At 46.3% G+C, this 21,832-nt stretch overlaps 1 protein-coding gene across 6 annotated transcripts in view; it reads left to right on the forward strand.

The window, feature by feature from the left end:
* The first annotated feature begins 5,209 nt into the window (after positions 1 to 5,209).
* Positions 5,210 to 21,832, forward strand: part of PEG3 (paternally expressed 3) — a 31,818-nt gene continuing 15,195 nt past the window's right edge. For 2 of the 6 annotated variants that reach the window (XM_067020009.1, XM_067020010.1), the window contains exons 1-3: positions 5,211 to 5,414; positions 8,926 to 8,996; positions 19,530 to 19,608. The gene's annotated coding sequence lies outside the window, so the exon portion shown is untranslated. Of the gene's footprint in view, positions 5,415 to 6,239; positions 6,367 to 8,925; positions 8,997 to 19,529; positions 19,609 to 21,832 lie in introns of those variants that run through there. The other 4 variants (XM_067020006.1, XM_067020008.1, XM_067020007.1 and 1 more) reach the window with 4 other exon arrangements.

Below are 21,832 nucleotides of genomic sequence, written 5' to 3' on the forward strand. Positions count from 1 at the left end.
CATATAGGCCATATCATTTGGCTATAATGCAGTTAAATTAGAAATCTATAATCAAAAGATTTTTAAAGAACTTGAAAACCTAAACGCATTCCTTAATGTGACTAAGAGGAAATCTAATTGAAACAATGGAATATAGTACCAAACAACAATGAAATACATGGAATGCACTTCAAGTGGTACTCGAAGGGAATGTTATAGCCTGAAATGTACCTGTTAAAAATTAAGAAAGGTTGAAGGTAAATGAGTTAAATATGCAACTTAAGTTGCTAGGAAAAGAAACTCAAATAAGTAGAAGGAAGGAAATAATAAAGAACAGAAATTAATTAAATGGAAAAGAAGAAAGAATATGGTCAAAAGACCAAAAGCACTTTAAAAGACATAAAATTGTCAAATCTTTTGTGAAACTGATGATAAAAACAAGAATAGCTTAAATGATATTAGTAACAGAAAAGGGGACAAATTATTAATTACCAATGAGGACTAGATTAAAAATCAAAAATACTGTGAATAATTATGTGCTAATAAATTTAAGTGAGGTGGACAATTTTCTTGGAAAATATAAATGACTACAATTGACTCAAGACAAAGCAGAAATATAAGTATAAAGCTAAGGAAACTAAGTCAAAAATATTCCATGCAAAAAGACATCAGATTTAGACAGTTTTATAGTGAGTTATATTAAACTTTCAAAAATCAGAGAATCTCTATTTTTTATGAACTGTTGTAGAGAATATAAGCAGCAAGGTAATAATCCAAGTAATTTTATAAGGCTAGTGTAACCTTGATACCGAAACGAAACTAGTATAATAAAGTAAGAACTTAGGTGCAAAAACAAAAGTAAAATATAACCCAGTAGTATCCTCCTGTATGTGTATATAAATCAGACCCTCATAATCATGATTAAGTAGGGATTAGGAACGCAACGTTTCAACATCAGAAAATTTGCCTTAATTCTCCACATTAACAGATTATATAAAATAAAGTATAATCTTCCCAATAGATAATAAAGTCATTATATAAAAATTAAACTTATTCATGATAAAATTTTTAGAAAACTAGAACTAAAGGGAATTTCCTTAACCCCCAACAAAGTGGCTCTACAAAAAAGCTTATTGTGAACATTTTTACTTGATACTGAAAGAAAAGTATCCCCTTTCAAGTCTAGAACAAGACTTATTCCATATCACCCCAAAACGCATTATGATAGAAATGAGATATAATTGTCAATAAAAATTAAAAATTGTCATTAATAAACAGTTTAACATTTTTAAAAATCCAGGAAAATCTGAGAGAAACTATTAGAACTAACAAGGAGAGGTCAGCAAATTCACTGGATTAAAAAAACCAACATTATAAAAGGCAAGAGCAGATAATTCTTCTCAAAAACTTATAACCCAAGACAAATCATGAGAAAATATTAGACTACCTCAAATTGAGAGATTTCCTACAAAAACCTGACTAGTACTCCTCAAAACTGCTAAAGTTATAAAAAACAAGGAAATACTGAGGAGCTGTCACAGCCTGGAGTTGTCTAAGGAGACATAACAACTAAATGTAATGTGGCGTTCTAGATGGGATCCTGGGACAGAAGGAAGACATTTATGGAAAGTTTGTAGTTTAATTACTAGCTTTGTACTAATGGAAATTTCTTCATTTTGACAACGTTACCAAAGTTAGGTAAGATGTTACCATCGGGAAACTGGGTAAGAAATGTTTACACTCTCTTTGCACCTTTTCTGTAAATAAGTTATTTTTAAAAAGCTGTACTACAGTTGTAACCCCAAAATAACCAGTTAAGTAAGTAACAGGAAGAAAGACCTCCTAAAGTCAAATAAGATCTTAAAGGGAAAAAAATTACAATGTACTGTTGATGGCTGTAGATGACATGAATAAATGGGTAGCACAGACCATAGGCAAAGATGGGAGGTCTTGATAAAACGTTTTCGGTTCTCTTTAAATTTCTCTATGGATTTAGTAAAATGTCAGTCGAGGGCTAAGAATAGCCAAAGACACTTTTGAAAAACAAGGTTAGGGCAGTTGTCCTTCCAGATATCAAGGTACTGTAAAGCTCCAGTAATTAATATGATGTGAAAATGCATACAGATAAACAGATGGGCCAGTGGGACAGACTAGAGAGTTTAGGAACAGGTCCACTTGTACAGAAACATGACATATGTCAGGAGAAAAATTAGATCCATACCACAGAACATATATAAAACTAAACCTAAACAACTAAAACTTAAGGTAATTATAATATCTTTATGACTTCAATGTGGAGAGGGATTTCTTAAGGTAGAAAAAGCAGAAGTCTGAAGGAAAAGATCATTAAATTTTACAGCACAAATATTTAACATTCTTCCATGACAAAAGATATTGACTCCTTTTAACCTTATATGGATTTTAGACTTATATGGAAGTGTGATTGGGGTAGGCAATAGGAGGTAATTCAAGCTGCAACACGACGTCTTATTCTCAGTTAAAGAAGATCACCCTGGATGCTGTCTAGAGAATATTGGAGGGAAGGGTTTGGAATGGAAGCAGGTAGTCAAATGAGTGAGCTAATATCTAGGGGAAATCATGGTAATTAGGACTATCATGCAGAGGAAAAACACAGGACAAATTTGGGATGTATCTTGGATGTAGAGTCAGCAGGATTTGCTGACGAACTGGATGTTGATGGTAAGCGAAAGGGGAATCGAGAACAATTGCGAGATTTTTGGCTACTGCAACTGGTGCTGTTTATAGAAACGGGGAAAACAGAAATTACTATTTGTTTTCAATGTTTTGAGTTGCCTATTAGGCATCCTGGTAGAACAGTCAGCTGTTAAGCAGATAGTTGGATACATGAGACTGGGCTTCTGTGGAGAGTTCCGGGGCAGAGGGAGCTGTTGGCACGCAGGTGCTATAAACCGTACGGCTGGGTGAGACTGCTACCTAGGGAGCAGACGTTGATGGAGAAGGCTAGTGACTGAGTTCTGAGCCTTGCGAGGTTGAACAAAGCAGAAGCCAGCTAAGAGGACATGGGGGGGAAACCAGGGCAGTATAGTGTCTGAAAATAAAATAGTTTTTGTTATCATTATTTGTTTTAATGAGGATGTTGAATGTTACTGAAAGATCAAATGAGATTAAGAACAAGTTTCCTAGCTACATGGAGAACTGCTGAAATTGCCAAGCAATTTCAGGGGTGTGGAAAGGATGGAAGCCTGTGTGGCGTGCCAGGGGTGGAGAATGTGCGGTAAGGCTGTTGAGTCGGTGACAGAAGACCACTCTATCAAGAGGGCTTTTTTGGTGGGTGCAGGGAGAGAATGCTGAGAAAGGGGGTAGTAGCTGGAGAAGCTCTGAGAGCATGTGATATTTGATGGGAATGAACGACCTGGGATCCAGAGAAGAATCTGTGTTGCAGATAGGGGCCTTTGAGAAGGAGAGAGAGGGGATGGGGTCCCTAGATTGCATTAAAATCACCTCCTAAACCATAACCAGACTTTAGGATCCCCTGAGGAGCTCCCAAACAAACACCTCTCTGGGACCCTGGGCACCTGCAATGTTTGACAGCTCCCCCAGGGGATCCTAATGTGTGGCCAGATTTGAAAACCTCTGACCTAAGGGTAGTACCACATTCACTTCTAGTGGTGCCTCTAGAATTTCTATAGAAGCTCCCGGGGAATAATTTTCAAAGGTACAGAGCAAACACAATGTTTTCATTCCGATTTTATGTTTATGTGGCACTGCTGGGTGAGAAGAGACCGCTGAAGACTTGGGGAGTTCAAACATCCCCCACCCCAAAAGCCAGTAGTTCTTAATGTACCCAGCAACCACTGATTTATAAATGTTTATACTTATTAAGTATAAAATTTAATTTGGGTATCATGTTCTTTGTGCTTAGGTAACCTGCTTTTTGTAATTAACTGTATCTTATGAATCTTTTCCTTTAAAATTAAAAAAAATTACATTTTAATTGGCCACATAAAATTGCAGTGTATGGCTTTGCCAGAATACAATTTATTTCTTCCGCAGAGTACATTTTTCTAATAAAAAATGATGCTACGTGAATACGCCTGCGTACAATCTTTCGTACCTCTTAGCTTAGTTCGTTTCCCTTAGCTCCTGGAGACTGGAATAGTTGGATCAAAGGGTGCATCAGTGACCTTTTTGTAATTCATTGATTCTACTACTGGGAAAGAAATGCATATTTCTGGCCAGGAGATTCGAACAGTATGGACTGGAGACGGGAAAGGTCCCTCCTCCATCTTCCTTCCCCTCATCCCTTTTCCCTAGAGGTAACCGGCTAACAGTTTCTTGTACACTTTACCAGAGGTTTTACCTGCGCGTGTGTTCATCCTTAACAAACAAATGAAAACACTTACCAGGTCGTGTCTACAAACTTCGGCCACTTGAGTGTTTTACTAACTCTGTTGAGTCCTCGTCTGTCGTTCGTCCCGAGCAGCGCGACCTCGTCGTTTCCCGCCGCACACGGGTTTCCTCATGCGTCTGTGTGCCCTGCACGGCCGACAGTCTGGGTGGACCACGGGTGGGACTGACCCAGCCTGTCCCAGGCGGCGACGCGCGAGGCCGCCTCAGGAGAGCGTCCGCTAAACCGTGCTGGTCCAGGCTCTCGTTTTACGTTTCTTTGGGAGTTAGGTCGTGAGTTTTATCCCGTAGGTCTGTCAGCCATTTGTATTTTCCTGTGAATTGCCAGTTTCCTCCCTTTTTGCCCATTTTTCTGGCTTGGTTTGGTCTTTACCGTATCGGTTTCCAAGAGGTCTTCGTTTATTAGGGAAGTAAGCCCCGTGTCTTTCATGTGTTCCAGGCAGAAAAGTCTCGTCTCCCACTTTCTCGTTTGTCTTTAACTTCAACATACATATTTTTGTCCGCCGGATTTTCATTTTCTTAGACAAATGTATGGGTTTTTTTTTTTCTTTTTCTTCAGAGGTTTTGCATTTGGGAGTCGTTAGCGGGCCTTTCTCTGCGTCACCCCCCTTCTTTGTTTGGGGGTCGCACACCCACTCCCCCTCCCCCTTTTCCAGACCCTTCCTCAGGGCCCCTAGCGTTGGCTCCGTTGACGTCAGCCTCCTACCTTGGCGCCAAGCCGTCGCCACGGCAACCGCGGCCTGATTGGCAGGGATTGGGGGCGTGGCGAGGGGGGCCCAGGGCGTGTAGCGCTGCCTCTGATTTGCCCGTGCCGGGGCCCCGCCTCTGCGGAGAGCCTGACAAGGAGTCGCGGGCCGGGGCTCGGTGCAGACGCCGGGAGCCGCGGGAAGACGAGGTCGGAGTGGAGGAGCGGACATGTCCACCATGGGCTGGTGGCGCCGCTGGGTGCCCGGGGCCGTGTGGGGGCAGTAGACTGTGCGTGGGCTGCGCCGTGGCCGACCTGTCGGCCTGGGGCGGGGCAGTGCCTTGAGGTGCGGTGTGGCGAGGTGAGTCCGGCCGCCTCGGCCCGTACCTGCGCGTCTGGACGGTGCGCGGGGATGGGACGCCGCAGGTTCGGGACCCTGGTCAGCGGGCGGGGGCTGCTGCGCTTGCCGCAGCGGCGCCATCTTGCGCTGCCGGCTGGAGTCTGCAGTAGGGGCTCCCGTGCCACCTTTCCTGGACATAGTGGGGGACAGGGATGGCTAGCCGTCCTGGGCAGGGGGCGGGAAGGCCGCGGGCTCCTGTCACCGAGGTCCACTGGGGTGGGTGCCGGAGAAGTGGCAGGCCATCCCTAACGAGCGCGGGAAGGCTCAGCCCGCCCCCCCCTGCGCCCCGCCCTCCCGTTTCCTCGGCTTGGTCGGGGGGCTGCAGAGGCCACCCCATCCCACGGGGTCCCACATTGGCCAGGTCCCCTCCGGCTGCCTCTGCATCCTTGCCGGGCTTTGGGGGCGGGGCTTGCTTGCCGCAGTGGCGGCGGGAGGAGCTAAGGGGCGGGGCCGAGGGCAGTCGTGCCTGTGGGATGTTTTTCTCGGGGCGGTGACAAGCTGCGGGCCCGCCCACCCTGGCGTCACTTTTGATGTGTCCCACCCTGGCGTCCCTTTTGATGTGTCGGATAAGAGTGACTGCGCAGGCGCTGTCCTGATTGGTTGGTGCGGGCTGGGGTGGGGCTAAGGGCTGTCTTGACTGAGGGTCTCGAAAGAGGTCGACTGGTCTAGCCCCGCCTACCTCGGCGCCATCTTTGATGGGGGCGGCTGAGGTTCACTGCGCATGCGCGGCATGGTCTCGGCTGGCTGGTCGCAGGTGTGGGGCTGAGGGCAGCGGTGCCCTGTGTTCTTTGCCGTGATTGAAGGCCGCGGGGGTCCTGCCACCTCACACCTTTGCTGGTCACGGGCCTGGCCGCCGACGCTTGCCGCGGACGCTTGCCGCGGTCGCTTGCCGCGACGTGCCACCCTGACTAGCGTAGGTTTTGAGGTCCGACTTGAGATTGGGTGACGGCTGGTGACTGGGGGGCTGTTTGATCGTCAGGGTCCATGTGGCCCAGAATTTGATGGCATTGTTGTTGCTGGAGAGCTGTCTGTCCTGAGGGACAGGGCTACGGGCTATCATTGTGCCCGCTGTTTCTCCTTGGTTGGTCTGGGGGTTGCAGAGCATCACCCCTTCCCCTGTGGTTGCCTTCCTGGACTGCTTTCACCTTGGGATGTTTCTGGCTGCATCTTTTGGCTGGGGGGGGCTGGGGCGGGGGGTGCCGCCCATCCGTGTTTCCCAGGTGCCCTGTCAACTGGGCTGAGGGGGTGGGGCTGCGGGCCGTCTTTGGGGACTGACAGCGCTGCAGAGCCCTGCCCACTCTGATCCTGTGCTTGTTGGCCGACAGGTGGCGCCGAGGCTTATTGCGCAGGCACTGTTATGAATGAGGGCGGAGCTGCAGGGGGCGGGCCGGGGGAGGGGCTGCAGAGCCCTGCCCACTGTAGCGCTGTTTGTTGGCCGTCAGGTGGCGCCAAGGCTTACTGCGCAGGTGCTATCTTGAACGACTGTGGGGCTGCAGGGCGCGGGCCGAGGGAGGGCTGTAGAGCCATGTCCACTCTAGTGCTATTTGTTGACTGACAGGTGGCGAGCAAGACTTACCGTGGAGGCGCCGTCTTGAATGACAGCGGTGCTGTCTGCTGGGGTGGGCCCAAGGGAGGGGCTTTTATGCTTTGTATGACTAACGGGGGGGACTGCAGACCATTTCCCATCTAGCGCTGTGTACTTTGGCCTAGGGGTGGTAGCTGAAGCTTACTGTGCAGGCGCCATCTTGAATGACGGTGGTACTGCAGGGGCAGCCTGAGGGAGGGCTGCAGACCCTTGCCCACCTAGTGCTCTGCCAGCCGACAGGTGGCGGCCGAGGCCTACTGCGCAGGCGCCATCTTGACTGACACTGGGCCGACTACAGGGGGCGGGCCCGAGGACGGGGCTGCGGAGCCCTGCGGACCTTGCTTTCTGCGCATGCGCCATATTGAGCGCCAGTAGGACTGCGGGGCGGGCTGCATATGGTGTCCTGGGAGATGGAACTCACTCTACCTGGAGCCTTTCTCCCTGAGAAAGGCTCCAGGTGGACCAATGCTTGCCGCTGCGGCACATCTTGGCGGCCGCGAGACGGCGCCGTGTTCCCTGGAGGGTGTGCAGAGCCTTTTCCCTGGGACTGGTTTCAACTGCGCATGGCCGAGGGTCACATAGGAAAGTGGGAATTTTAATAGATTGGGGAAGGGGGGGAATCTAAGTGAGAAGGCGGAGGAGAGGGTGACAGGCTCTGAGGGCGGTGGGAGGTGACGTGAAGGAAAAGGCCTCAAGCCCGTAGACAGCCTGGAGAATGAGGAGCACAGATGGTTATGAGGGAGGCGTGGCGTGAGAAATGATGGGACGGAGGAGGGGCTGGCAGGTGGGGCGGGGCTGGGAGGGGTGGCCCCAATGGGGAGGGGCAGGGCGGGGCGAGAGGGAGCAGCCCCGGATTCCTTGTTTGTGGGAGGGACCTAGTTATATATCCGCCCGTGACTGATAGCGTTAACCTAAACCAGAGCCATAGTCCTGAAGGTGCGTCCCCTAGGGGCCTCTGATTGATTGAATGCATGCTCTGAGGCAGAGTAGAACTTGAAAGATCTCGATGTAGTGTTGTCCACGGGGATCATGTTGACAACCTCAAGTATTATTGTGTAAGGTTAAGTAATGATACCATTATCTACTGGTAATGTTGATGATAATAGCATTAAGATTGTAATATAAGTTAGTCTTTCATGCTACTTAGGTGTACAGCACAGTAAAATTTCTGGCATTGCATCACTGCCTATCGCATGGCAGAACTAGAGTTTTACTCACCTTTGTAAGGGAGTTATTCCACAAGGTTTGCATGAAAATTGTCTGTAGATGTACTGTTTTCCAAAATGACGTTAGTTGATCTGTAATTGCCATGAGTTTTGAGGTTGAGTTCTCTGAGCCTCTGCTTTTTCGTGTGTGAAATAAGTAGAAAATAATGTTGTGGTGGGAATTAACAGAGATGCTAAAAGTAAGGTGCTAATAAGCACTGTATGAGGCACATAATTAGCAGTAAATCATACTACTTTCTTAGCCATTTTTTCCCTCTAATTTGTATCTGCAGTGTGTGCCCCTTGCCTTTAGAGGGATGGCCAGTGCAGCATGGCTAATAAGTGGGAGATTGGGGTATTAAATAGGATTTCTCAGTCCCAACTTTTTACTGTTTTGCTCTGCTTATTAGAGAAGTTTCTAAGATAGTCAGAGATTGGCTTGCACACGATTGACATAATCTCACTGGAAAAAAACCATGATTATAGCCAGGGTACAACATACACCCCAGGGAGCAATGCGGACGGCCCTTCCGTCCTGGGCGGAAAAGCTGTTCTTCTCGGTCTCATTTTACCTCTACCACTGTAGGAGGTAAAGATGCAGCTGTGTGGGGTCATTTCCAGCCTGGAAATTCAGTAAATGGGAAGTAAGTTTGGTGTCTCACATTTTCTTTTCCTTCCCCAGCTCTACCCTTCTCTGAGACGACTTGCAAGAGGAAGAGGGACTAGGTCCAGACGCTAGGTGGCGGTGTCCAGGTGAGCTGAATTCCCTCCTCACAGTGCCACACCCATCCTTGGACTGAGCACATCCTGCCTCAACCTGCCACTTTCCTACTGTACACGTGTTCCGTATGGCCACACAAGCACCCTGTGTGCCCTCTGAGAATGCACAGGCTCTTCTGGTGGATCATGTGTTCACCAAATTCTCCTTGGTCTTCGCAACATTCAGCTACTCCTTCAGGCCTGCCCTTTCTTTCTTATTGGGTGAATAAAGAAACATGAGAAATTCATTGATTCATCTATCAAACATGGCCCCAAGTGGAAAAGGAAGTGTTTTCCTGGAGCTCATAGTCTTTTGGGTAATGAAAGACATTGAAAAAATAATTATGTGATTCATGCCTTTGAAAGAGAAGGTTAAGTTCAGGCAGTTAACTTAATCTGGGAGAGGCCATGTAGGGTCTCCCTGAGAAAGTGAGGAACATTAAGGCTGAGCCCTGAAGCGTGGTGGATGGTAGCATGTCGGGAGAAGAGCAGTCTTAAGGGAGCTGGGAGTCCAGAATCTAGTCTAGGCTAGAAGCCTAGAACAAAGGAAAGAAAAGAGTGATGTTTGAGGTGAGAAAAAAGTAAAGTGGGGCTGGACTGTGAAAGGCTTTGCAATCCATGGTAGGTAATTGGACTTGATCTGGAGCACCATGGGAAGCCATGGAGGTACCTAACCATGGCAGCACCTTGACAAACAGATTTGTGCTTTAAAAATATCATCTGGTTGCAGGGTTCAGAACGGGAGGGTAGAAACAGTGGGTCCAGGAAGACCACCTCTGATCTGGGTGAGAGGTGGTGGCTTGGGTTAGGGTCGCAGAAGAGGGATAAGTGAATTGGTTGGATTTGAGAGAGGTACTGAAGAAAGGGACTCAGTAGGGCTTGTACTCTTTGTTCATGTTTTGCCGACTGATTCAGACCATACTCAGTGAATCATATCATGGGGGGAAGTGAGCAAAATAGCCAAATATTGCTCATTCCGTCAGCAAGCATTGATACTGTGCCTGATCTGGGACATGATCATGCTGGACTTCAGGTCTCCAGAAGTGAGTGACATAATCCCTGGTCTCAGTGTCTATTGACTGAGAAACTCCAGTTAAGTAGAGAGTCAGTACACCTGCTTACCAAGATCTGTGGCCATGCTGCTGGCATGTTACCACCCAGGGAAAGAGTAACATGCCATCCCCGTGAGCCCGGGGCGGGGGGGTGGTTGGTTCTGGCCTCGGTGAACGCTGCAGACAGCGGTCCAGTGTCTGGCGCTCAAGCCTTTGGAGACTCAGAGGCCCTGCTTCACCTGAGGACTCATCTTACATCCGTAGATCCACGTTAACGCAGCTAAGCCACGATGAATTATTGGTTTATGTCGGAAAATAGTGTGACCAAATACGACGTTCCTACTCTCTCAATTTTGGTAATTGATTTGTGGTGGGAGAGCACTACCACAGGGACCCAGATATTCAAAAGTATGCATGATCAGCACATTCTCTCCCTGTAGGCAGACCTACATGGGAAAGGAAGCCATAGTGAGAGCTTGTTTGGTGAGTATGGAATCAGAATGAGAGGATGTGGAAAAGCTTTGGTAGCACTGGCCTGTAAGGGCACCTGGGGATACCATCTGGTTGCAGTGAAGCTCTTGCTAGGGTCACCAGGACACCAGAAGCCCCTTGTCTGCAGCCGCCACCCTCCCCAGTCTCCATTCACATTAGGTCTGACCAGAGTAGCGTGCGCGCTCCTATAGATGGTTAAATGAACCATGCTTTGTGGTCTGCTTTTTCATGCCCTCACCCCTTAAAAAAAAAAAATCTGATCAGCCAGTTACTGATGTAAAAATTGGTCAGATAAGTCCTACTGGCACAGAAGAGGTTTTATCTCTTTAAAGTAACTCTCTTTCTTGAATCATTTGGGGGCTGACCATAAAACTAAACTCTTAGTTACTGTTTCCTCTTTTTTGAAATTTTTGGGGAAATTCCTCCAGAATGGACAACCATAAGGAACTTTTGCTGCAGAGTGGTAAGTGCTCAGTTTATATGATGGAGGTAAGCCCAGGGCGACGTGGCCGTTATCTGCGAGGAGCCACCTGAGAGTCCAGAGGGTGGAGACGTGGCTGGTACGGTAGGGGTAGTGGTTGTTTACTCCATGCTCACGTTCCCCTGTGAAATTGTTACCCAAACAGCCTCTATTGTCCACATGTACCTGTTCATGGTTGACTGGACCAGACTGGACGCATCAGCCTAGAGCAGTGGTTCTCAAAGTACGGCTCCTGGTGTGCTTCCTGGATGGCCATTTCCTGGGGAGCCACAGACCTCCTAAATACCCACCCCAGAAAGGCTGGTGCATTTCTCCCAGGCACCCCAGGCTTGAGAACCACACCCTAGAAGGCATCGAGCTGTAGTGTGCACTCGTAATGTTGGAGTGGGGGTGAGCAGAGGCACGGGCTGGCCCGGCTGCCAGTGTTGGGTGCCTGAGCCGGGAGCTGAGGCGGGCCCAGGCTGAGACAGCACTTTCCCCCACGTGGTGCTGAAGGAGAGAATGTCGGTTTGCAGAAAGAGGCAGGAGAAAGGAGCAGAGAAGAGACCGCACACCCTGCTGTCCCTGAGAAGCGAAGAAAGTAACTTCCTCGGTTCGTGACTTTAAAGTTCTCAATTCCAACCCCCTTTAATGAGGTAGGTAGAATGAGAGAGGGGCTGAATCTAGGTGCGCCGTGATGAGGCAGCAAATTAAGTAAGTAGAAACGGGCTTGGAGAAGAGACCATGAGCTTCTCTCACTCCTGGTGGGATGCGGGGAACCTGAGGTCACACAGGGGGCCACAGAATTTCTTTACCTCTCCTCACACATCCAGCCACATTTCCAGCCACCACTAGTTGAGTTCCTCCCAGTTCAGTTGAACACTTGACCCACTGATCCTTTGATTGAGGCCAAAGACCCCCCCCCCCACCGCCTTGTGGCAGGGGTGCCTGGTGACTTCCATCTCTGTTTCAGATGAATTAAATGTGAGACCGTGCTTTTGTGTTCTATGCATTTTTATGAAATAGAAGTAAAGGGCTGTAAAGCACTCAGAGAATGGCATAAACAGTTCCACATGGACCACAGTGCTTGTGGACTGCTTGTCCAGCAGGCAGGACCACTGCCCTGTGGTTGGAGTCCAGCTCTTGCCCGAAACTAACTCTGCATACTGCATACGGTGCTTATGACGCACACATTTCATGCTTAGATGTCCCGTGTATTTAAGAAGAGGCGTTTGGAGGTTGAAGAACAGCTGGAACCCCGTAAGCCCCTCTGCCTGGTGTGGAGGGTCAGACCTTTTTCTGACCGCCTGTCCTTGTTTGTCTCCTCTCTTTCCCTCTCCTTGGAGTTGGTGGCCTCCCTTGGCCCCTACGACCAGAGTCAGGCTGCGTCCCTGTGTGTCCCCGTCTTCGCCCACATCCTCTGAACGTGGTCAGACCGTTGGCTTTTAAAATCCTGCCCTTGGGTACTCCTTGACTCACGCTGGGACTCCTGCTGCAGAGAGAGTGTGGAGGAAGATGTGGGAGCTTCAATAACTAGGGTGTGTGGGAGCCCACCTCCAGGCCCAGAAACAAAGCTGATGGGTTTGCCACGTGGCCAGAATGGAGTGTGAACAGTGAGACCGCGAGGACAGCTGGCAGTGAGGTCGGGGTCTAGGTGTGGCGCCCCAGCAGTGGTGCTCTGGCCCAAAGGGTGTGTGGGGAGTGGAGGACTCCACGGGAGCACTGTGGGTGGTTGGAGAGAGGGGGAGCCACGCAGGGGAGGGGGTGCTGATGCACTGTGACTGGTGCAGACGAGAGGACAGACAGACAGCAGCTGACTGCCAAAGTTATATTCAGGTGTTTTTTTTTTTCTGATGGTGAACTTAAAATAGCATTCTAAGTTGAAATGCAAAATGAAGTATCTTTTATTAATCATTTATTTTATCGATTTTCCCTGCTTTACACATGGTCTCCATAACACGTTTTTATGGAAGTTTTCTTCCAGTTTGGTTTTGTATGTACTTCCATACGTTTAAGTACCTATGTAGTTTCTTGGTTTTTTGGGTTTTTTTACGTAAATGAGATCATGCCCAATTCACTGACACTTCAAACTCAGGCTACCAGAGTGAAGTATGTGGGGTGTTAGGCGGTAATATTTGGTTGTGGGGGAGTGCATGGTGTGCCAGTTGGCGAGCTCATATCACGTGCCCATCACGTTTACAGTCTCAATTATACGCGTGTTTCTCTGTGTGAACGTAATATTGTGCAGCTGTTTAACAACATCTACAATAACTTCTGTATAAATACATCTCCATCTGCAGCTTTGCTTTCTAAAACTTCATTTTATTCCATTGTGTGGACATCCGCATTATTTTCTGTGTACATATAAATGAGTATATTTGCAGTAAGAATGCCACATATGCTGTATAATTTTATGCCCTTGTATTTTCATTTAATGCATTAAACCTTTTTTACATTGGTCATTTCCATCAAGTGTAAATAAACTGGTATATCCATAGAATGGAAGACTATGTGGCCTTTATAAAGAATGACATAAATCTATATGTACTGGTTGGAAAGATGTCTATCAAAAATTACTGGGTTTAACGATACACACAGAACTCCTGGTATGATCTCATTTTGGTAAAAACAAGATGTTATATGTACAGACTTTAAAAGGTTTAGTATAGGAACAAATGTGATCACTGGATGTGGCTTGCAGTTTCTACGTTGGATAATCTATAATGTTTGAACGTTGTACTGTCTTCTGTGTTTGTAATCAGAAAATAAAGCTACAAAGTTTCTTGGCAACGTGACTTAATGTTACATGACATTTTCTTAAAGGTTTTATCGGTTTTCATTTCTTCTTGCACGATGGAATTTTGGAGGAATGCTGTTCTTCGAAGGCATTGATTTATTTCTCTCAGTATGTTTGTCATTGGCATTAGTGGCCTTTGCCTTCTAGAGATGAAATACCGAATTTCGTGGAGGAGAGGCCAGACACCGGCCCTGATCTTTCCTAATGGCAGACAGAGGCCTGCTCCAACCTTCTTAGAAACCCATACTCGAATAGCTGGTCAGAAATGGAAGTGCTGGCTGACTTTTCTTGCCACTTTCCTTAAAATGACCCTTTATCATTTACTCCTAAGGAAGTTCCTAGTTAGTATTTAAAGAGTTAATGCTTCTCTTGATTTAAAAGTCTTTCTTTACTATAAACTACATTCCCGCATGTGTATATACTTTCACACGAGTCAGATTCTGGAGTGTGCTAGGTTCCAGCAGTGTATTTGTCGTTGCACCCCCATCCTTGTGTTGGAAAGAATACTTGTGTTCTTATATGTTTGGGTCACTCCACAGACAGTCCCCCACCCTTCCTGCACACATACCTTCTTGTTCAGAATTGTCTTGATATTTCTGTACATTTAGTCTTCTGGAGAAACTGGATTCTCAGTTTGTCAAAACTCCCACATTTGGTTGGATTTTAACTTACATTCAAGGGAGGATTGACGACAATTTTCATTGTCCTGTGCAAAAACACACGTCTTAATTTATTTAGGACCTGCTCTGTGTCCTTCTGTACATTGAAAAAATTGTATTTGGAGTTGCAAATACTTCACTGAATTTATTAATGAGAATTGGTTTATTTATTTTGCTATTCCTGGAATTTTTTTTTTTGCTGTATTAACTGACAAGGTTTTTGAATTCAAAATAATGCTGTTTCCACATCCATACCTTTCACTTCTTTTTTATCTGTTGCATTAGCTAGGACTTCCAAAATAGTGCTGAATGGTGGGTGTGGTGGAGGGCTTCCCTACCTTTAGTGTTTAATGCTTGCTTGCACTTGAGATAAGTCTTTATTGTGTTTAGATGGTCTCCTCGTGTTGCTCTTTGCTAGGGACATACAAGGAAAGGTTGAAGTTTGCAGATGCTTTATAACGTGCATCAGTGCTCATGGAATCCCCTTCCCCCTCGAATCCCTTATATAACATCCTACCCTAATGGGATATCATCCTTGTATTCCTGGAATAGCCTTTCATGGTCAAGCGCGACTATTTAGACGTTTCTAGATTGGATTTGAATGTTTTTGCATCTAAGTAGAAAAAAACCCAAACACACAGTTTATTGCACACCCTCTACGTGCCAGTCCTGTGAAGGTAATACAGCGATGAGAAAGGCGACGTAGTCCTTGCCTCAGGGACTTTGCAGCCTGGCGTAAGTACAAGTGCTCCCATTCTCTGTTGGGCTGTGTGTCCCCCAGCACATCTTGATTCTGTGATGGTCTTTCTGGGCCGTCCTTGGACAGGCGTCCCCCTCGACCTCAACACCGCCTTTGGCCATGCCGGGCAAGCCCGTGGATGACTCTTCCCTGAGGCTTTCTTCCTCTCAGCCACCCCCGACACATATCTTCTGTCCTCTTCAGTGGTAGGCATGGCTGTTGCCATGGAGGCAGAAGCTGGACTGGGGAAGTGGGGGCGAAGTGGGCAGAGCAGTTATGCTTTCGGTTGGCCAGAGTCGCTGGCACAGGAGGAGTTCACCTGGGTCTTCCCAAGGGTGAGGTGAGTATGGGGCCCTGGCACGTGCTAACTCAGCCCCTGGCCTCACTCCTGGGTGCCCTTTGGGCTGTCAGCGGAGGACAGGGTGAGTCGGGGCTGAGGGCTGGGTCACTCGGCTCCTCCTGAGGGGCCACCTGCAGTCAGGTGACCCTGTAGGAGAACGTTGACCTGTGTTTCCTTTCCCTGCTTTGCCTCTGGTCGCTGTGCAGGGATCTGCCCTGTGTTAGGACTGCCGCATAAGAGCACGTTCCCAGATGTGCTCCTTGGGTGACATGATGTCGATGTCACCTGCCATCGCTCCTGCAACATATTTGAGAGTAGATGTACATACAAGGACTTAGTGGTGGTGGGCAGCTGACTTTGTCGCTTTTTTTTTTTTAACTAATATTTTTGTCTACTGGACTGTCTTTGTTCTTAAGTGGAGACTTGCTCTTTCAATAGGAATAGGCATTTTTAATGTTTTTTAGATATATGCCAAAATGATATCCAGAAATAGGATTCACACTTGTACCAGCTGGCTTCCCACCAACACTGACTTTTATTTTGAAATAGTTACCCATTTGGTAAGCGTAAAAAGTGTTCATTATAATATTTTACATTTCTTTGATTTCTGATATAGATATTGGCTCTTATCCCTAATTTTATGAACTGTGTATTAATGTTCTTTATTTTCATGTTGAGCCACCTAACTTTTTTCTCACTGCTTTCTAAGACCTATTAACGGTTACCTATGTTGCAGAATATTTTTCCCCCTCCTTTTCTGGTTTGCTTTATTTTGACTGGTTTTTTTTTTTTTTTTTATTGCGTTATGCGGGCCTCTCACTGTTGTGGCCTCTCCCATTGCGGAGCACAGGCTGCGGACGCGCAGGCTCAGCGGCCATGGCTCACGGGCTTAGTTGCTCCGCGGCATGTGGGATCTTCCCGGACCAGGGCACGAACCCGTGTTTCCTGCATCGGCAGGCGGATTCTCAACCACTGCGCCACCAGGGAAGCCCTTGACTGGTTTTTATAGTGTGGAAAATGTGTACCGTTTTTATTTTCGCATCTGCTGCGTAGCAGTCAGCGGTCTCTGCCATTGAATCTGCTCGAGCATTCTCCTGCCTGTCCCCGTTCTTTACTGTTGTAAACGGTGCTTCTGTGAACACCCTCGTGAACTGTGTCTCTCTGCTCACGGGCACGTAGGTCTGTCAGTTGGAGTGCGGAAGTGGAATCGCCAGGAGAGGGGATGGCATTGCATTCATGTACTAACAGTTGCTACAGTTGTGAGGGCTGCTTCCGCTCGGAGCTGCAGTTTCCCTAAGTACTTCTTGGGTCTGAGGAGTTTCAGAGTTGATTTTTTTAGGGTTCTCTAAATTGCCTATCATATAGTCTGCAGACGGCCGGTTTAGGGTGTGACCTTGGACTCAGACCAGGGTGGGGGTGGGGTGGGAGGGGAGGAGACCCCTCGGTGTTGAGGTGGTAGTGCTGCCAGCACCCAGTCAGTGGGCAGCACAGTCTCGAAAGGCCTCCACTAGTGCTTTTGTTTATTGTTTTAACTGTGGATTTATTTGTTGACTAGGTAATGCGTGTCGTGATAAAAGTAAATGAAAACAAAAAACAAAAGGGGAATATACAATGAAAAAGTTAAGTCGCCCTTCCTTCCCTGGCCCCCAGTTCCCCCTGGTTCCCCAGGACCAATCGCTATTAATCACTATTAATAGTCTCTTCTCTGTCCTTCCAGAGATTGTCCAAGTAAATGACATCTGTTTTTATAGTTCCTTAGAATTCTATGCACATTGGTGTGTCCCATTTTGCACTTAACTTCGTCTCATGTCCATTTATTTACAATTGCCTCATTATTTTAAAAGGTTTCATAATCATAATATAAACATAGCATATTTTGCCCATTGTCATAACAGTACTTCAATGAATATATTCTTGCACACATGTCATTACATATCTCTGGGATAAATTCATAGAAGTAGAATTAATAGGACAGGATATTACATTTTTAAATTTGGATAAGTAACCAATTTGCCCTTTATAAAATTGGCAGGATATGTGTATGGCAGTTTTTTCTTCACACAACATATATGTTATCTATCTTTATGATTATTCTGTTCCCAAGGCCCTTTCTTACTCTCAAATGAACTTCCTCTGCCATTGTGGGAAGGAGTACGTAAGGTCCAACTGTTTTTCAGGTTTTTCTATTAAAAATCTTTTCTTTTTCAACGCCCTTGCTGACCAAGGGCTGTTTCGTTGGCCTGATCAGAAAATCTTCAGCACATTTATCAAAGATCACATTTGTTGACTCTAGTCCTGAATTTCTTGAGAAGAGGAATAGGTGAATTTTCGGCATAGAAGTTGGCATCTACCTTGCGACAGGATAGTTTTGGGTGTTCACATGGTCATATTATCAGTGAGCAGGAAGTCCTCCATCTCTTTTCTGTGCTCTGGAAGGGTTTTTAGAACATGGTAAATACTTCGCTCATGGAAGTTTTATGGGAAGTTGCTCCTTCGATCATTTCATCTTTAAATTTCTTCCCTGGATTTTCCTCTGCTTCCTGAGTCAGGTTTGCCAAATATTTATATTTTCTTAGCAAAATTGTTGCTTCCTTATCAAACTTTTTAAGCCTGCAGTTCTTAAGTGTAGTTTTTAACCTACTGGTGCTTTATGCTTCAAACACATGCCTAGTGGGAAAAAAAATTGTGATTAGAGACGTATGTATACAAAGTCAAAGTTGTCCCTGTTTTATTGTCAGGTTAGAAGATCCCGTCCCCAGGATTATAAAAATTAATATTTTATTTTATTTTGATTTTAGTTTTAGCAATTTCATATATTTTATGACTTTTTTCCCCAAGTGAATGATTGGCTAGATCTCCTATTAGACCGTTATTATTTCTTGAAGTAATCTATATATATTCCTTACTATTTTTTAATGCCACTTTCATAGAGTTCCACATACTCAATTGTGTACATACAGTAAAATTATATTACAATTCTTAAGTGAATCCGTCTTTTTGTCTTTTTTGGTGTTTTTTTAGGTGGTTGATTTATTGCTTTGGCTTTGATTATATAGACGAACACCGTTTGTTACTTTTATGTTGTCTTTCTGCTTTTAGGCATCATACCAGAAAAGAACTTTCTTAACCCTGAGATTATATTAAGAAACTTCTTTTTGTGTGTGTGGTTTGTTGGCCTTTTGATGTATGAACTCTCAAAATATTGATCCAAGTGAAATTCTTCCAGGTCAACTTTAGAACCATTGTCAAGTTCCCCAACATTTATATTCTTTGAAATTCCACTAGGTAATATAGGTTAATTTGGAGGAGTATTTAGAGCTTTCATGTGCTAGATCCATGTATCTCCCATGATTATCCTGTGTCTCTCTGGTTATTGCCTTTTCTATTGCAATATAATGTAAAAGTTTGTTCCTATGGGTGCTGTCTTCTTCTATTAAATCTTTTGTATTTTTACAATGGAGTTCTTCCCATTTTTTCAAATTGGTTATTGTTGATACATTTTTAGGGAGTCTGTTATAAATGGGTTTCTTACTAAATTATTATTACTGTTATAAGGTCTGTTGCCACTGATTTGCAATATCTGAGTGGACGGTCTTACATAAGGGAGTGATAATTTTCTATCTTTCTTTGTTCATGCCTCAGATTTTCTTGTAATTGGCTGAAACTCTGTAGAATGATGTTCATTAGTCATAGTGTTAAGACTGTTATGTCTGCTTTTATAAGTGAGTTTGGTCTGCAGTTTGCTAGTGCTCTCTTTATCTTAGATGTTTTAATTATTCTGGTTTCATAAAGAAAATTTGAAAGCTTTCTGCTTCTTGTCTCTGGTTGGTTTATATGACATGGGAATGGGCCTTTTCTTGAATATGGTATGTAAGGCCTCACCTCCAGTGCTGTCTCAGTCCACAGCCATTTGGAGAGTGAATTCTCTGACACTCTTTACATTTCTTCCATGTTTATTTTTCCATGTATTTCTTTAAAATGTCTGCAGGTCCCTGGCATTTTGACTCTGTTCCTGTGGATAAGAACACTTGTTCTGAAGTTCCAGAAAGGAGCCTATTCCCAAACAGGTGATTTACATACCCGAGGGTGTCCTGTGGCCTCTGAGAGGTGGGGCTGCTGTCATCTAGGGGACCAGAGTTCTCTCTGGAATTGGATGCCACAGAGCAGGCTTGGGCTCCCTGCCTGCCCCTCTGTCCCGCACGGGCCTGCTGGCTTTTGAGGGTCCTGCTCTTGTCAGGGCAGTCTCTCTTAGCCAGTTGCTGGGTAAACTCGACTGTGTTCTCTTGTCCCAGCTGTCTCACCAGCTCTCCAGAGCCTGGACGCTTGCCCTTTCTTTCCCCTGCCCAGCAGCGTGTTATCTAGTGTCCTGTCTGTCATCGAGGAGGGTAGGGCAGGCAGGACGGGAGTGGCAGGGTCTCCAGGGTCTCCAAATGGAGGTGCATCTGTGTGGTTGGTGCTGAAGCTCCAGAGGACGATGCAGACAGAGTGGGAGGGCAGTTTACACGGGACGGAGCAGAGCCCACCACTGTCTGGAGAGAGTGCCCTGCGTTCGTGCCCAAATGATGAAGGCTACTTAGAGACTGAACAATTGAAACACCTTTTGTTTTCTCTTTAGACATTAAAAAAAAATTCTTTTTAACTTACTGGTTTTTCCTTTTAAAACAAAAAAGAATTTTTGCTGCATGTGGTTTTGTTCTTCTCTGGAAGTAAAGCCAGAAGTACAAAACTGTCAGGTAAGTTAACTCACCCAAACCTAGATTTCTTTCCTGTACCGCCTACTTTGTGCTCCACGTGTGGCTGACCGCTAATAACAAGACTACGTGACAGAAACCACATGCGACTAAAGTGGTTCAGGTGAAGGGAAACGTAAAGCCTTATTTGGTTACGTTCGAACAAAAGGAAGATGGAAAATCAGCTTTGATCCTTGGTCTAAAAAGTTTTCTTCAGAAGGGAGGGGGCAGATACTAAAAGACAAGTAAGGAAATAAACGATACCGAGTATCATCAAAGTAGAAAGCTCATTCTGTGGAGGCAAGCTAGATGTTTGACAGGATTGATTAAAGCAGGAGGATGTGCAGGGGTGTGGAGAAGCCTGACGGTCGCCTGATCGCATTCTCACTATTGATGTGAATAGTAGGTGTTTATCACCTGTGTCGGGTTCTGTGGATTCACGGATACTTCGTTTAACCTTCCCGCTCTGTGCTAGGCAGCGCTGTAAGAGAGCTCCACATATACCTCCCAGTGCTTCCCGTGCCTGTTTGTCGGGAATACTGGGAAGGGGCTGGTAGAAAAGTGGTCAGGGGAGGGTAGGTGAAACGCCAGGGTGTTCTTTTGGAAACAGTGTTGCAGAGCTTAACCCAGAAACTGCACTGTGCTTCCGCAGGCCTGTAGTAAGAAGGCATGCCTGTGGCTGACACCAATTTTAAAATGGGTTTGCGTCCATTATCTGCAACATGCTCTGTCAGTGTTGATAGCTGGCTTTTCCAGTGATGGAAGAGTTCGTCTCCCATCCCTTTACCAGAGTTCACAGTGGGGGCATAGGCAAGTGAGCTCAAATGTTTGAGACTACATGCAGCAAGTGCTTGGAACACTAGTAGAGGAAGTGAGTCTCGGGAAGGCTCCCAGAGGGAGTGGCGTTAGCACGAGCCCCAGGCTGGGCTGTGGGGCGGACACTCCTCAGAAGGGTGGGCGCTGCTGAGGCAGGGGTGCTGAGCTTTCCTGCGAACTCAGACGCTGCCCAGCCACTCTGACCGATAGAACTTTCCCCACGAGGGAGATGTTCCGTGTCGTGCGGTAGGCTAGCCACTGGCACTTGGGATGTAGCTGGTGTGACAGAGGAGCTGAACTTTTAATTTCATTGAACTTTAACTTAACAGCAGCGCGGGTTCAGAGAAATTATTAAGAGCGCTTGCAGTCGCATTACCCAGAGCTGAGCACTTCTAACATTTTTATGTGGCCTCCTGCCTTTTATGTGTTGTACGCTGTTTTAACAACCACGTTAGGGGAAGAAATGCTCAGAAATGGCAGGATTGAGCCCCTCACGACCCCCTTTCCGTTTTTGCTAAGAAAAAATACCGCCATCCCGTTTTCGTAACGGCCAGCACCGTGGGCATCCCCATGTGTTCTGTGCTGGGTGGTCAGGCCTTTCAGGTGTATTGGCTTATTTAAGCCTCACAGTTCTAGAAGGGGTGTAGGTCTGTTGTTCCCATTTTGAAGATAAGGGGACAGACGGCAGGACATGGACTGTGTGGCCCAGGGTCACAGAACCAGTGAGTAGCAGAGCTCGCTCCTC

Source organism: Kogia breviceps, chromosome 18 (genome assembly GCF_026419965.1).
Source record: "Kogia breviceps isolate mKogBre1 chromosome 18, mKogBre1 haplotype 1, whole genome shotgun sequence".
NCBI lineage: Eukaryota > Metazoa > Chordata > Mammalia > Artiodactyla > Physeteridae > Kogia > Kogia breviceps.